Source organism: Colias philodice, chromosome 18 (assembly GCF_061535455.1).
Source record: "Colias philodice isolate Cphi_HAF_F1 chromosome 18, ilColPhil1 Martin Lab GWU primary, whole genome shotgun sequence".
Lineage (NCBI taxonomy): Eukaryota > Metazoa > Arthropoda > Insecta > Lepidoptera > Pieridae > Colias > Colias philodice.
Window position 1 is genome coordinate 8843350 of NC_143103.1, and position 13621 is coordinate 8856970.

The following is a 13621-nucleotide window of genomic DNA, read 5'->3' on the forward strand; positions in this document are numbered from 1 at the left end:
CGATATCATATAAAACCATTAGTTTTGTTTACAAACTCTCTAGCACTTAGGTACTTACATGTACATTGTACATAGTTAGAACAATTACCCCATTGCCAATTCCAGTCCAACTTTATAATTACTAATATTCAACACTTAAAAATATCTAGACCGCTGACACAGTAACAAAGTCCAGCTCATTAAAAGTTGCCAGCGATGAAAACAGCGGAAGAAACTGCTGTCTTCAGAACTAAGTTTTTGTGAATAATGCGGGAACTTTGTCCTGTGAACAACGTCTTTGAATTTACTCTATGTTCCCATTTGCATACAATTTTTATCTTTAATTAAGGGCAATTAATTATTTTCGAAAGGTATGAAAATGTTCTTGTAAATGTAACATTGTTGATTGGTTTTAATAAGGGAAAAGTTGATAAAGTTTTGTACAAGACCATACTTATTTCGAATGAGTTAAAGAGGTCCTAACCATTAGAAAACTCAGATTTTTTTTTCAATTACGTTAGAATCCAATGTAGATAGTGTTTAAATATCAAATTGATTTTAAAATAAATTTAAATTACAAAATAAAGTTTTGTAGAAATGCTGACTTGCTTCTTTCAATTAGTATCAAACAGCAGAACATAAACTTAACTGCATTTTCTGTGCGAGATCATGAATTAAATTGATACAAAGTATCATATTTTAAAAGCAGTAAAAATAATTTTAATCACACTTAAATTTCATTGACCTTTGGGTTTTTCAGGTCAGGTCATTGGGTTCATTGACCTAAGTATCTAAGACGTCACCTATAAAAAACTAGAGACGGAACTACGATTACAATTGCCAATTGCCCGATCCATTTTCATTTCTTCGTAATCCTTTCACAGCTATATAATCCATCTATCGATATGTACCTACTATTCAAACAGATTCCAACTATCCACAGATCCAGTAAAGAATAGACTCTGATGACGTAGAAACTTTTCCTATTATGGAGAGCGGCTTTTTTATTTAACTTCGTAATCTTCTGTCTCATTGTTAAATGACAGCCACCTAATGGGATCTCAAAGTTAGGCTCTTTAACAGGCAATTTGAAGAAATTAAAAGTCCGCTTACTATAGTCGAATAATGTTGGTATTATAGGCTTGAGGAGACTGTTTAGATTAGGAAATATTTGATTAAAGCTTTAACGTAATAGCTTCGTGACAATTAACGTTTATTTTTACGGGTGTATTATTTTTTTACATTTTGATACATTTGACTCTAAAAAAGAGCCTATTAGGTAATTGTCTATATAAGATAGAAATACTTTTGTAAAATGAGTACCTAGTAGTTCTAGTAAAAATAGTCAAAAACACAATATCTTAATTACGTTAGGTACATTTGTAGGTATAATATCAATAATTGCAAACAAGTTACTATGAAATCTGCATGATTCAAATTCAAACATAATTTTGTATTTCAAATAAATACGTTATATGAATAATATTTCGTCAATGCAAATATGCAGTGCAATAAATAACAGGTCAGTAATTCTGCTACGGCACGGGTGCTTTTAAACACAACAGATTATAATAACCACTAAACATTACCCGCGGCTTCACCCGCATGCACGGTCAAAAAACCATAACATAATATCGCTATTGCAACAGAAAGAAAGACAAACAAACACACTTACTTATATTACTTAAGTAGGTAGTAACTTTTTAGTAATATTTGATATTAGTACAAAACAACGACTCAGATTATGTTTAATTCACAGCTCATATTTCTGCAGATTTCAGCCTTCATCTTGCTATAACTAGATGCAACACTATTTTACCGACCAAATTCTAATCCCAGTACGCTTTGATAATCAAACTTCCAACTTAAAGTGGAGGGTGCATTAATCCCTCGCATATTGCGAGTTAATGCCAGCAAAATTCAATCACAAATTTTTGATGCAGTTTCAGAACTAGCGTGCTTCAAGTTTTTGAAGTGTATGCTCGATATTAAACGATACAAGTTTGGAGTGTCTTTATAAAGGTGTTCTTCTAGTTTGTGTGTTTAACGAGTGGAATACCTATATTATATTAGTAGTTAATTATTTGGTGAGAGTGGTTATTGGTGTGGACTATAGATTGGATTGGACTGGACTGGACTATACATATAGGTCGTATGGATGTCTGGTGTTAGAAAGTGTTGATATATTTATTATGTATGAATAGATTTTTAAGCTATTGCATAGCTTATATCGCGGGCCTTGAGCGCGGGGACCGAATCGAGAAATTCCGTAACGAAAAAACCTCACGCGCCCCACTCCGACGGGCTCGGAGTTGTGGCTTGAAGGCATGCTTTACCGCGGCAGTCCCCAAGTGCCACACGTCTTTTTTTAATACAGTAAGAAAATTTAGGAACAATCTGTCCTAAACCAACTGAAGTATAAGAATTGTATTGGACTTACCTACAAGATAATGTTAACATGATGAATTTTTGAGTTTTCAAAAAAAGTTAATTAATCTGGCTAATTATTCATGGGATTAAAGATACATAATAAATGTAAAAAAATTGATAGATATAAATATAATAATGATTAATGATATGAGATTATCCGAATGATTTGCATTTATTTATAACTAGCTGTTGCCCGCGACTTCGTCCGCGATTCGGTCGTTTTTCGTCATTCGTCGTTTAAAAAAAATACGTGACACTTTATTTTTGAATGTTCTTAATTGTCTCTTATAAAATTTAACTACATTAAAATTGAATACTCTGATAAGAAAATCTTAAAATCATCGAAAATCATAGACATCGAATATCTGAAGAAAACATGAATGAATGTGATTTAAATTCTACATTTCTTAGTAATTAAAATAATAATCTAAATTAAATGTAGATTAACAGTTTGAGCGCACCATTATAGAATATGTACCTAAGTAATAAATTACGTTAGTTTACATTGTAACTTTACTAAAAACACGATGACTTTCTTTCGCGCTCGGTACCACAAACTAAACATGTTTGTGGTACGTGGCCCGCGTCACTTTACCCCCCACGAGTTCCCCTCCGTTGCTATGCGAAAATACATTCGTCGCCCTACTGTAGGAAAAATTGTAATACTGCGGCCTGGGCGTTATAACACGCTCAGGGAATTCCTGAGTGCTGATAGACTTCCGTCTATCGGCATTTATACCAATTTTATATTAATATCACCATCTTGAGGAAAAGCTTCTAATGTCGATTTAAAACGCATATATACGGATTAACCTGATGAATTAACATGTTCTAAAATTGTGAAATGAGTTCAGTTTTAAATTCGAGAAATATTGATTTCTTGTATTCGATTATTCGTCGTAGTCGAATACAAAATATATTTAAAGAAACTTAGGTTGGCCTTCAGGCAAAAGGGATCCTATCAAATGATAAACTTGACCTTGTATCTTAAAAGTAAGAATGAAAGGAGCATCTAATAATTGTTGAGCACCAAAGGATCATTTAAAACGCAATACTATAAGAGCTAATATTGTCTAAGAACTGTTTAGATTGCACATGTTCCTCTAAAACTTAAAAGTAGTGATTTCAAAGGTTCCGGCGTATCTTCAAACGAAAGCCGACTCCTTACTCCACTTTAAAGCATTACAAAAAGAACATACTACGTTAATATCGCCTATACAGAAGATGATCTGTAATCAATTGTGAGGTTATAAGCAAACCCACTTTTATATTATTTTGTCGGACCACACCACCGAATTTGTAGATTGATCTTCTATGTTTACCTCTAAGTCATTAAGACTATGTCGAAATCTGTTTGCAATAAGACGGGCCTCTCGCTATTCGTCCGTTTAAAGAGACCAATAGTTTCAATTCTTAATCTTACATTAAACAAACTTATTAATCGTTCTTGTCTCAAATAATGGTAATATTCGCGTCCCTACTCTAGTCATTGCTTATGCTCATGTTCATCTTCGAGAGATCGAATAATATTATGGTGCACCCTATTATTTGTCAAACGGTCTTCATATTGAGTAAAAGTTTCAGAATTCTCGAGATAAAATATGACGATCGTGATCAGCTGTGAGACGTAATTCCCTCTCAGTGAGGGTTTCGGTCTCACGGGAAAGTACAATATGCCATTTGCGATCAGCTGTGAGACGTTATATATACCCTCAGTGAAGGTTTCGGTCTCACATGCCGTTCGCGGTCAGCTGTGAGCCGCAATTCTCGTTGTGAAGCGGTTTCAGGTTCGGCATAACACATGTTGTTTTCGGTCAATAGTAAGCCTCTTATCTCTAACGATCCTTGAGAACTCTTATTTCTCATTTTCTTAACTTTGCTCGAATTTCGATATATAAAGATTTTTTAGGTGGCACTGATGCGGGTGAATAAAAATTAAAACGGACTAAGAGTGTTATAATCTCAATCATCATCATCAATACATATAATAAAATTGTGGAAAAGTGATGTCTGTACAATTAAAATATGTAGAAAAAAATTAGCAGGTGTTATTATTATCGAGAAATCGAGAGAAACCATTTTTTTCTCTTAAAAGCTCCCCCCCTCCCACTTCCCGAACTCCGATTGACCGTAATTTATTTTTCCTTACATTTTTATCATATCCTTTTCTAATGGGTTTCATCCTACTGCGATTTTTTTTTGTTTCAAAAATTATCTACCCTGGTGTATAGGTAAATTTTCCACATAAAATGTCCTTTAAATTATGTCGTATTATATTTTTAACCCCCGACGCAAAAAGACTGGTGTTATGTGTTTGACCTCTATGTATTTCTGTGTGTGTGTGTGTGTCTGTCTATGGCACCGTAGCTGGCTAACAGGTAAACCGAATTAGATGCGGTTTTTTTTGTTAGGCAGAATATTTTCCGACGCTGGTTCTTAGATAAAGTGTATCAAAATTGGTTCATCCACTTATTATACCTACATAGGGGTAAAAGTGGGAATGAAAAAAATGAAAGTTATAATTTATTTTTAAAGATCGTCGGGAAGTTTATGAAATTATTTATTCCTTTTTCTATACACTTTTCTTCGTCTAAACGGTTTAGTTACGTGCTCTCTCTCTCTTCAGCCTTTAGTTACGTGCGTGAGACAGGAAAGATCTAATTTGGATTTGTTTCTGGATTTGATAAAAACTGAGTATCGATTAAGCTGATCAGTGGCTACTGGCTACACCATAGATTATTAAAAACATCCGTTTAAGAAAGGAAGGAAATAGAATTTGCTCCTCTCCCCCCCCCTGGTTCCTAAAAAATAATATGACATAATTTAAAAGAAATTTTACGTTGAATTAGTTAGGCATTTCTTTTTTGATTTTCGATATTATATACTAATCATAATTTTTAATTACAATATGTAGTAACTATTTGGTATAGGTTAGGCATTTCATTTCTTGATTTTCTTTAATAATTTGGTACGTAAGTTTTTTAGCTCAGTTTAGTAAGAAATTTTAATAACAATTCTTTTAATTATTTATGGTAGTACAACAGTACAGTATGGTTGTACGTATTTACTCAATAATTGTATGTTAAGTAGTAATTCAGCATGGGCGTAGCCACGGTGGGGCTGGGTGGGGCGCTTACCCTGGCTTTGATCTGGTAGGTACTAATTGTGAAGGGGAGTGGGCGTGGGCGTGGGATTGGGACTGAACGTGGCATATGGCGTGGGAGTGCGAGTGGGCGCGGGAGTGGGAGCATGAAAATAAAAATGATTTTTTATTGTTGCCCCACCCTGAGCCCATGGTCATAGGTCCCATAGTCACTATTCCACGCGAACGAAGTCGCGGGGACAGCTAGTAGACAAATATAATCAGAAAGCTTTGAACTCCTAAGCTCAACCATAAAAGATAGACATTTATGATGTCGGGAGATATTTTTTATATAATATGGAGAACATTTCTTTCATACTTGATTTCTGTGTAGCTTTAACCATTAAGATACACGCATTAAGAACGCACACGCGACGAAAGCTTAAAAATGGAGTTGCTGCTCTGCTCACGAATATGAAAAATAATTGTACCAAGTTTCGTTTAAATCCGTCGAGTAGTTTTTGTTTCTATAACGGTTATACAGACAGACAGACGGACAAACATTTTTGACGTCGATGTCGATCTCTAATCACCTCGTGATAGTTATTTAGGAAATATATTTCATGTGCAGAATTGACCTCTACAGATTTAATATAAGTAGGTATACATATATTTAGATTCCAATTTCCATGTAACGTTAAATTCGACTATATAATAACTAACAGACAACGCAGGTTACTCTCGTTTCCGTAAGTTGAGGCGGCTACATATTCGGTCCTAATAACATGACTTTTTGTGAACGAAACGACAGCGCGGTTTAATTCGATGGCAACACCATCAGAAAAAAGGAAATATTTTTAACTTTGAAAAAATATTATGATTTACACTATTAATACTATTTTAACATTAACACAAAATATAAGACTGTGAGTGTGTAAAAATAAATCCAGCTAGTTTCACATCACACTTATGTTTATAATTAAGTAAACGACATGAAAATATATTAATTACCAAGCAATAATCATACAGATAAATACTGAACAAAAGTATTAACAGTCAAAGTATATTTTTACTAACAACATGTAAATGATGAAGGAATAATAATTATCAACGAACTAACCTTTTTGTATTAGAGTCCCGCCTCGTGATCGAATTATTAAAACACGAAGATTTTTAAAAATGTAACCAATGAACACAATCAATATTAGATTAACTGTAATGGTGTCTAGTTTGACTTAAAATAATATACATCTACCCTCACTTTTAAAAATGTAGTATATTCACACGAATTATATAAGCGCACCTTATAGGGAAGGGAAGATTTATTATGGGTTAAAGAGTTAAATAAATAAATAACATAATTATATTTAAATTATTAATTTTTAACATTGTGTTCAGTAGTGTTAACATGTAAATTGATTTGATTTTTACGAAATCTCATAGATGGCGCTGAATCAAATTTGTCTTTATAGTACTAAGATTCATTAAACAGTTTCTCTGCCCAAATAACGTAAATGACGTAGTTTTTATAGTGTAAAGCTAGATAATAGCATGGCTTACTCAAAAACAACATTTAAACATGAGTCTTTAGATTGTACGCTGTCGTAGTTCACGGAATACGTAAGAAAAGTAAAGGTTCACAGCTCCTCCCCCGGAGGTGATAGCATGATAATATGTTTAAAAAAACCTCACACGACCTGTTAGTAATATTCATGCAAAATTTGAAGTCAATCTATGCAGTACTTTTCGAGATTAGCTCGGACAAACATACAGACAAACAGACAAACAGACAAACAGACAAACAGACAAACAGACAAAAATTCTAAAAACTATATTTTTGGCTTCTATATCGATTATAGATCATGGATTATGTATTCTTTTAAAAAAATATTCAATGTACAGTTTTGACTTTCCTACGATTTTATTATATGTATAGATTATTATTATTTTTCATTTAACTATTCTTCTATTAAAATATGAGATCTATATTTAAATATAAAAGCAATTAATAATTATAACAAACTTGAGTTGTTTTTGTTATCATGACAAAAAAATAGAAAATTTTCACATCATAAATCAAATGAATTACTTAATACGAAATATTCATACAAACATAGTAACGTTTATTAATAATTTCTCATTATTTAACCGTCAGTTGAAGCGTACGCAAGGGTAATCAACTAACACAATGTAAATGTTTCTGAATTAGAACAGGGACGTACTTGGGGCCCCGATTAATATAATTATTTATTTTAAAAATAAAATAGTAGGTAATTCTTTGTTTTTCCTTTTGTATTTTACGAAATTTTTAGTTGAGTTAGTATGAGGTCAGAAGAAGGAGTCTGTTTACTTATTTGATAGGTCAAAGAGAAAGCGAAAATTTAATATGCTGAAACTAATTATTATTTTTAGAGTTCAAAAGGAATTTAAATTATCAAACAATGTGTGCCTTGATGCTTCTTATCATAATGTATGAAGCTTTAGAAAAACATGATTGATTGTCTTGTTTTTATTTTCCTCTTCATGTGTAAAGCAGAAGCAGAAGAAAATGTAAGAATCAGGCTTACATAAAGTTTCATATTATCACGAAGTTATGTATTATTACAATTGATAATGGAGTTAAATGACTCTACATATAGTCTCGTTGCATTGGTTACAAATCCTGCTATAATGTATAGGTCAGGGCCCCATTAAAATACCATTGAATACGTCCCAAAGGTCGCACGTATTCGTACGAGATGTGACGAATTAACGTAATAAGTCACGTCTACCGCGCCCCGCAACAGCAGTGACGCCGTGTCTTTGCTTTGGTCTCGTACATAATCAACCTATTTATGATATTGAAAGAAAAATAAAATAATATTAAATAAATAAAATAAATATTATAGGACATTATTACACAAATCGACCTAGTCCCACAGTAAGCTCAATTAAGGCTTGTGTTGTGGGTACTAGGCGACGATAAATATAATATTATAAATACATATATAGATAATAACACCCAGACCCAAGAACAAATAATTGAGTTCATCACACAAATATTTGCCCTGACCGGGGATCGAACCCGGGACCGTCGGCTCAGTAGGCAGTTACTTTACCACTGCGCCAACCGCGTCGTCAATATTATTTAAATATTATTATTTAAACACTTCAAATACAAGAATACAAGATAAATTAAGTTTAAATTTTTTCAACGGATTTATGGTCATTATTTCAGTTATAATTTCTTATGAGGATAAGTAGTAAAAATTGTATAGTAGTCACTCGGTTTATTTTCTCGTTACAAAATGGTTTTTAAAATATATAACATAAGATACAAGTTGCTGCTTCCAATTTTGGTTATGTGTTTAACAATAAAGCGTTTCGCGTTTGTGTTATCTGCACTTAGCAACCCACTTTTCATACATTATAAATTAAGCTTATTGAAACTTTGTAACAAATTAAACAACTTCTCTTATAACTATAATATGTAAGCAACGAGTATAAGCCTAAGCCTTTTTATTTGTAAGTACAAGTTCGAACCGTCAATATCAATCCAAATATTTTTTAAACTCTGGTCATTTACGTTAAAGTCGAATACGGCATACACCATAATAACTTCGTTTGCTTAGTCATAGTAATGTAATTTCCCTTAGCTGATAGCTAAAAGTGACATCCTCGTGGGTGGATATATAGTTTTTGCTTGGCTAATTAATTTTCATTAGCATAGAAAAACTTTTGTTTGCATTATGAGATAACATTTAATTGTAACTTGTTAGTCATTTTTCGTTATGTTATTAATTATTGTAGAAGTTTTGCTTGAATGTAAATGTACATAATGAAGATAAATCTTTAGCTAAATTTTATTCTTGAAGTGAGATGGAACTAAAATGGATAAAATATAATCTTATATATAAAATTCTCGTGTCACAATGTTAGTCTGCATACTCCTCCGGAACGGGTGGACCGATTCTCATGAAATTTTCTGTGCATATCGGGTAAGTCTGAGAATCGGCCAATATCTATTTTTCATATGTACCACGGGCGAAGCCGGGGCGGACCGCTAGTAGGAATCTAAAATATTCATATTTTTCAGTTCTTTGGCATACCTAATTATTTACGTACTAGCTGTGCTTCGCGGTTTCACCCGCGTGGATCCGCTCCTATTGGTCTTAGCGTAATAATATAGCCTTACAGCCTTGCTCAATAAATAGGCTATCTAACTACGAATGAAATTTTCAAATAGGATCAGTAGTTTCTGAGATTAGCGCGTTCAAACAAACAAACTCTACAGCTTTATAATATTAAGTATAGATTAAGTATAGATTAGGTATAATAAGTATGTACATTATATTAATAATAATAAAGAGCAACTACCTACAGAGTTTTCGTAGAATGTGCTTTCCGAATCGGTGGTAATTGATAAAACTATATTGTTGTGAGATTGTGAGATGATTGTCTTTCACAGTTTAAAATATTTTAAACCGCATTCAAATGCTATGAACCGAAAAATTATATTATTTATTTATACTTGTTTTTCAATACCATAGTATAACCATAATGATTACACAATAGTCTACTCCATTAGCAAGTCATGTCACTTCATACGATTGACAGACGATGTCATTCCGCCGGGAATCGAACCCGCGGCTAACGATCCGTATGATTTATTACTATCATTATATCTTTTGAATGTATAGATTTAAATGCTAGGGAGTGAATGGTGTGTGGATGATAAACGTGTTGGAGTTTGAGTGTATGATGTTTTGTAATTTTTTCAAATATATTTTTTTTCTTTTGAATATAATTGTTTCAGTCTTGCTTCCCTATGCAGTGAAATTTATGGAAATTGATTGAGCTGTTTTGGAAATAAAAATAATTCACATAGTATTGTCTTAGTTCTTGATTTATGAATCCGACTTCTTTTTTCATCGGCAACAAATAATAACTATCTTTTCTATACAAATAGTTTTAGAAAAAAACTGGCTTCATTTACCTATTTTAAACACTCTGACGCTAAATGAAAACAATATACCTATACTCTATAGGTCTATGTTACTGTTAAACAACTCATATTTCATAAGAAACCTAGAAAAGCGTAAGTAGCTGAGCGAAAATATAAAAGACAAAAACCAGCAAATATCTAAACTAGAACCATACGTCATTCCAGTTAGTTATGAATATCATTTCACAGAATCTCAACGGAACACACGCCATTTTATTCCATTCTATTATTTGCTTATCACTTACTTCAGGAAATATATTTCAAAAGTTCGTGAAAGTACAAGCGAACGAACCTCATACGTAACGCGAAGTTTCAAAACAAAGCTCTGACTTCTAAAATTTTGCATAGATCATATTTTTATAGAGCCATGAGCATTCCGCCCGATTTATCAAAAACTAATTTATGTACTAAAAGCTTCCTCGAGAATCACTCTATATATAAAAAAACCGCATCAAAATCCGTTGCGTAGTTTTAAACATTTAAGCATACAAAGGGACATAGGGACAGAGAAAGTGACTTTATTTTATACTATGTGATGATAAGCACTTCGGCCACGTCTTCGCTCTCTTTACCTAAAACCTATTATAATGTTATATACTAAAACCTTGCTCGACAATCACTCTATCTATTTAAGGAATCAAAATCTGTTGCGTAGTGCTATCCATCTATGCATACAGACACACATAGTTTAGTATCCTCCTAGAAGTATCATCATTAGCTAATTTTGAATGTAACTACAGTGACATAGATCTCGGTCCTGTCAGATTCAACACAGTGATAACCTTAAAAATAGTGGTGATGCACATTTAATTGAATCGTTTTGATTGAAATAAAAGGTCAATCAAACCACGCGTGTATTCCTTTGACTATAGTAATATGTAAGTATAATTTTTATTCATTTAAAATATGTTATACAATGAATGATATTTATATCCAAATTATAAAACAGTTTGCGTTTCATTGATCTATATTCCTCACCGCCTTGTTGCTATTTCTCTAGCCATTATCTTGAACTAAAATACAACTACGAAAAATCATTCGTATAAATAATATTAGAGTAAACATTTCTATATTTCAAATGACTCTTTTTTAGATGTTTACTCATAAGTCTAAAACCTGCACAAAACACATTACGGTTACTTCTAGGAAAATTTTCTACATAAAATTTCTTGTTTTCCTTTAGTTGGGTTTTAGTTATCGCGCTATTAATTAAAAAAATAGTTAAGTACTGAAATATTTAGTTTTGAGATTTAGTTTATTTGTCGGGGAAGACTGACGAATTTACGTGCGTCAGCAAGTAACATAAAATATATTATAGTTATTAATTACTATTATGCCCACCACGAGAAATCCACATCAAAGTATTTTATTTTAAATGAAACCGGCGCAAACAGCTTATCATATTGCACGCCTCATAAGCGAAGCGTTGAGGTGGGTACTAAGGTAACGGCACCAGTCGTGGACAAGCATCCAGTAATGGACAAAATAAATATTAAATTTAAATATTAAGGCCAAAATTAACATTATATAATTTGGCAATACTTAAAATAAAAGTTTGGTTCATAAGCTATCAGAATACGACACTTCATTTTATTCGGCCAAAATGTTTGAAGATGGCAGAACGTTATGTTTAGTTGCTGCGACTCGTTTCGAAGAAATCCGTTTTTACTAAGGAAAGGAAGTGAGGACACAATTTTGGTTATAAGAATTTTTGTATAAATGTCAGCAAAATTTGATATTACTTTTATTTATAGTAGTTAAGTGTACGAAATATTACACGATTTAGTATCATGATACGTTATGTTGTTTAAATAAAATTCTTCAGTGTCCATAACTGGATTTAATTCTATGGATATATCCATTTATGGACATATGTCGAAAATAAACTTTTTTTAAAGTTATTATTTACATGCGCTTCTCTGTATTGTCTTTTCTTTCTGATTAATAATATACCTATCACGACCATTTCAAACAAAGGGTTCCAATATTGTACAACAATTGTCCATGACTGGATTTGCTTTGGTTCCAATAATGGACATTGATATTTTTTGTTAAAATTACACTAATGGGTCCAACAACATAATATCTATCTAAACATGAAGAATATATTTTAGAACAATGGGTCATTATGTGCTGTGCGACTCGTTCTCGGCTTCATTCTCTATCACAGCGTAGAGAAGTCGCATACTTATGCGTATTGTAACGCATCTATCATAGAGAGTTCTCTGATGAACTGTTTGTATCGTTGTCTGCTGCTAAATTCCACCACCATATAGCATACACGCTTAAATTTCATCCACACCATCTTGACAACAGTTTAAAAAAAGCTTTTTGCCTCGTGCTACAATTTGGAATCCATATCGATGGACTGATCAGATTAAGGCTGCTGGCGGATTCAGATTGGCGATTCACTTCACGAGTGTAGCGGAATGCCAGGAAACAGAGAGATATGGCGGAACATGGTGAAGCGGGTAACATCTACCCTCCCAAACCTCATGTTGACCACGTTCGCTCTGACTAGAGTGATATAACGAAGAAGAAGTCCCAAAATGGATGGAATGGCAGTACTTATATTTTTCATCCCTGACTTATTGAAAAAAAAAAACAATAATGGTGTTTCTTAAAGGACATAACTCGTATTTATCGATGCATTTGTCCAATTTTTGCCTAGAAAATGGAAATTAAGACTGTTTTAAATATTATAAGTATGCAAAATAATTATTAAGTACTATTTTTCATAAATGCATCCCCGATTTATTGTATTCCAATCATCATTTTCAAGATTCTATTGCTAACTATAAGTCTTCTCCAAGTGTAAATAACTGGAGAAACAACATTAGGTACAGTCCATAAATGGGTGTTCATAACTGGATGTTGTCCAAAACTGGGTGTCCATCATTAGATTTTTCACTGTCCAACACTGGTGCAAAAAAGTGTTTTTTTAATTTATAAATAACTTCTTTATTTATGCATTGTAATCTTTTTTCTAACATTGGTTACGTTAAACTAACATTGAACTAAAGGTATAACTAAACAATATGCAATAAAGTAAAAAAACCTACGAGAAATTTGCAAAAAACTTCAATTTTTTCCTTAATCTGTACAAGACTGGTGCCGTTACGTTACTGTCACTTCGCGCAAAACAT